General features: G+C 40.9%; 1 protein-coding gene across 1 annotated transcript in view; it reads left to right on the plus strand.

Annotated features, from left to right (window-relative positions):
* The window catches only part of LOC119427515 (probable E3 ubiquitin-protein ligase HERC1), a gene marked incomplete at its 5' end in the record, with an annotated part of 106,360 nt that overhangs the window by 28,377 nt on the left and 73,286 nt on the right, over positions 1-4,697 (plus strand).

The raw sequence follows: 4,697 nt of genomic DNA on the forward strand, positions 1-4,697 counted from the left end.
ACAAGATTAGAAAAATATGCAGACCTGGCCTGTTTAATCATTTCATTTAGAGTTGAGATCAGCTCCTTTAACGTATGGCATGGAGGCTGCACAGCTGCAGAAAGAAAAGCTTTGCAGAGAGTGGTGAAGGCTGCACAGAAGATGTTGGAGTCAGTCTCCCCACCATCACAGACATCTACACCTCCAGATGCAGGAAGAGGACCACCTGCATCATGAAGGACCACACTCACCCAGCACACACACTTTTTGCCCCACTCCCCTCAAGAAGGAGGTTGAGGAGCATTAAATGTAGAACCACTAGACTGAGGAACAGCTTCTACCCTGAAGCTGTTAGACTCATGAATCTCTAACTAGAATAATCACTGTGAAAAACCATATCATGTTGCTGCTGATCTGTTTCAATGTTGCTGCTGATCTGTTTCATGTTGCTGCTGATCTGTTTCAATGTTGATGTGTTCATGCGTGCACATCTGTTCACACAGACTCATGTTCATGTTTGTGCTGATGTTCAGTGTTTTTATATCATGACTGCTTAGTGTATATTTAGTTGATGTTTTTCTTAGTTCATATCTTAGATGTTATCACTGTTTTTCTTATACATTTTATTGTTGGATGTAACTGGGACCCTGTTTACATAATTTCGCTCCACCACATGTACCACATGAGGTGAGAATGACAATAAAGAAACTCTGAATCTGACTCAAGCAGAGTGAGAAAGAAAATAAATATACTGCGCAATATCAACTTAAGTGTAGCTACATTCTGTTCTGATCAATTTCATTTTAAACTTAATTTCTTCAGCATCAATACAAATGTGCCAGAACATGCACAAAATCAGCAACAAGGTACCTTTTTCAAGAGAGAGTGGGGCGTACTTAACCACTATCAGCTGTGACAGAATTCAGTTGACTTCCCAGGTAACCAACGCCAACAATTCTAATAAAACAATGCTCTAATGAGCAATCGAGCAGAAGTTTCACATATAAAAGCAATACTGCTATCTCATAACAAACTCACCAGGCAATCGAATCAGAAAGTTCAAAAATTTGGACCAGTTTGGGTGGAAGACGCCAGCAGCAAGCCACAATCACAGTGGAAACAGGTGAAGATGTTTAGAACTGCGCGCTGGAGACGGGGCTTTAAATAAGTTAGCAGAGTTTGGGGCAACACAGGAAGTGGGCCCGCAAAAATAAAAGTCCTTGACTAATTGCAGGTTACATGTGCCTCCTTGCCTAGCAACCCGTGGGGTCCCAAACACGGAACAGTTTGGAGGACACAGTTCATTCAGATGAATAAATTCCTGTTCCCATTGCCAAGTCTCTGTCAAAAACATGAAGTCCAGAATTTTTTCATTGAACATTCCCCAAGGATAAAAGCTTTATTCACTATGGAGCGAGCATTCAACAGGGCAATCCGTGTTGGTTTTACGCGCACAGCTGCAGGTGCGCTCTGGGCTACAGGACATCACGGCGGCGAACTAGGTCCGTCCACATACCTCTCCTGGCAGGAGATATTTCGAAGGAACTGGTCACGCTTCCTTCTCTGGCCTTGGTGCTTTGCCAGCAGCAGGTACTCGGGTGATGACGTGATGCATTCAAAACGTAGAGGAAAAAACTCTGCATACCTGGCCCAGGTAACGCAGGCATCCTCCATATAATATTTTATGGAAAATAACGTGCGCCGATCATAATGATATTGATTAATAGCCCAAACACAGTTGTTTGGTAGGCTAGATAAAGCAAAATATAATACTAAACAAATCACAAGATTGTGAGATAGATGAGATGGAACAGAAGTCAAGCCGTATACAGGCGCCATCTTGGAAAAAAATATACTCAGTATGAACCAGCATAGCAATGGAATGAAAGACCATGTTTCCTCAGGATAGACCCCAGTGGAAGCAAATAAAGTGAGAACAAAAGGGGTCCAAGAATCGAACCCTGTGGGACCCTGCAAGAAAGAAGTAATGAGGCGGATACATTATTACCAACCTTGACACAGAAACTTCTAAGTGCCACTAAGTGTCTGATTTTACATTAGTAACAGTTTATATTAGTAACATTTTACATTACTCTGCATTTTAGCCAAGGTTCTAGAAAAACTGAAACTCTCAAATCAAAAATTACCTGGACTCATTTAACATCTTACCTCTCCATCAATCTGGTTTCAGGAAGCAACACAGCACAACCACTGCTTCACTGAAGGTTCTTCATGACATTGTTGAAGCACTGGATGCTAAGGATTATTGTGCTGCACTTTTCTTAGACCTGTCCAAAGCTTTTGACACTGTGGATCAGAACATCTTGTGTCAGAAGATCTCAGAAATCGGTTTCTCAGAACACACCATTGGTTGGTTCTCTAACTATCTCTCAGACCGGAGGCAATGTGTTCAACATAATGGTACTTCCTCCAGTTATTTAACAGTCAACAATGGTGTACCACAAGGCTCAGTCTTAGGACCCACCCTCTTTACAATCTACATACATAATGTAGGTAAAAACATCCCTAATGCATCCATACATTTCTATGCTGATGACACAGTTGTTTATTGTCGAGCTAAAACTGTTGCTAAGGCTTTCCAGCTTTTGAAATCTGCATTCAACATCATCCAGACAGATTTGTTTCGCCTCAAACTTGTCTTAAATGCCGACAAAACCAAAGGGATGCTTTTTTCAAATAGTAAGTTGGTCCCAGCAGTTCTTCCTCCGATTTTATCCTCAAATGGTGTCCCCATTGAGTTTGTTGATTCCTATAAATATTTGGGTATCTTGGTCGACTCACATCTTTCTTTTAAGCTCCATGTGGAAAACTTGATAAAGAAACTGAAAGTTAAACTGGGTTTCTTTTTCAGAAACAGATCCTGTCTAACTCTGAATGCTAGAAAACACCTTGTATCTGTGACTTTCCTTTCCTCCATTGATTATGGTGACATTATTTACATGAACGCTCCTACAAGAACCCTGCAGATGTTGGATGCTGCAGATGTTGGATGCTGTCTATCATGGTGCACTAAGATTCATAACTGGCTGTGATTATCGTACCCACCACTGCACCCTGTATTCACTGGTTAACTGGACATCATTAACTTCACGCAGACTCTCCCACTGGTACATTTTCATCTTTAAATCACTTCTTGGTCTGCTGCCTTCATACATCTCCTCCTACATGTCTCTGTGTGAGTGCAGCTACAGCGTGCGCTCTCAGGACATCATTACCTGCAGTGTTCCCTCAGTGAGGACTGAACTAGGCAAAAGGACCTTCTCCTACTCTGCTCCTGTTTCCTGGAATATCTTACAAAAACATTTGAAGCTCTCGACCTTTGACCTCTCTAAGTGTCTTTAAGAATCTGTTGGACACCTGGCAGGGACCAATGCAGACATGTTCCTGTTTTTAGTTTTATACACTCACCTTAGAATCTAGCTGTTTTTTTGTTACCTTTTTTTTTAGCCATCCTATCTGTTTAAAAAATAAAATTAAAAAACATTGGAGTATGCCTTTTTATAACTGTTTATTGTTGTTGCTGTTGTCCATTGTTGTCATCATTCTCTGTTGAAATCAGGTCTCTCTTGTAAATGAGTCCTTGAGGCTCAATGGGATTTACCTGTAGAAATACAGGTTGAATGAAAACATTTTACATTAGTAACATTTTACATTAGTAACATTTTATATTAGTAACATTTTATATTAACAACATTTTATATTGGCAACATTTTACATTGGTAACATTTCATATTAGGAACATTTTATTTTAGTAACATTTTACTTTAGCAAAATTTTACGTTAGCAACATTTTATATTAGTCCAAAAAAGTTCAATCTGGTCCTCTGGACATTCAAAAAAAAAACAACAAAAAAAAAACAAAGCAAAAACTTTGTAGAAATGTTTCATCTTTCATCTGAGAGACTTCCTCAGTCTGTGGTGCTGTATTCAGCTCAGTCTCTTAAATAGCAATAGTGAAGTAGGTTGACTGCAGGCACAGTTTCAAGAGTTGACACAGTTGTTCTGTGGAAAGTGTGGTCCTGCTGCTCAGAGTGGTGTCTGATTTTAATCTTAAACTGACACCTCTACTGCATCATCAACAGGAATGCACGTAAAGAGTGATGTGACATCAAAAGAGACCATTGTTTCATCAGTCTCCATGATGACATCCCTCACCTTATCCACAAAGTCCATGGTGTTCTGTATGTGGTGTTCTGAGCTGCCAACTAAAGGGATGAGTACAGACGCCAGATATTTGGAAACATTGTAAGTGACAGAGTTAATCATACTAACGATTGGTCTTAAAGGTACACCTTGTTTGTGGATTTTAGGTAAACCATACAGACTAGGTGTGGCCTCCCCTGGGTACAGTCTGTGGTACAGAAAACTGTGGTACAAGGCTATTGACCGTTTTCTGGTGAGGGCTGTGATCAGTTTTACATCGGGGAAACTAAACAGCCACTGGCCAAAAGGATGGCCCAGCACAGAAGATCAACATCATCAGGCCAGGACTCTGCGGTCTACACTCATCTCCAGGCCAGCGGTCACTCTTTCAGGGATGAAGATGTTCACATCCTGGACAGAGAGGAACGATGGTTTGAGAGAGGAGTAAAGGAGGCCATCTTTGTGAAAAGAAACCGTCCATCGTTAAACAGGGGTGGAGGCCTACGTGTTCAATTGTCCCCCTCTTACAATGCTGTGATTGCTAGTATCACTCA

Source organism: Nematolebias whitei, chromosome 2 (assembly GCF_014905685.2).
Source record: "Nematolebias whitei isolate Nwh7 chromosome 2, NemWhi1, whole genome shotgun sequence".
In the NCBI taxonomy this organism is placed as follows: domain Eukaryota; kingdom Metazoa; phylum Chordata; class Actinopteri; order Cyprinodontiformes; family Rivulidae; genus Nematolebias; species Nematolebias whitei.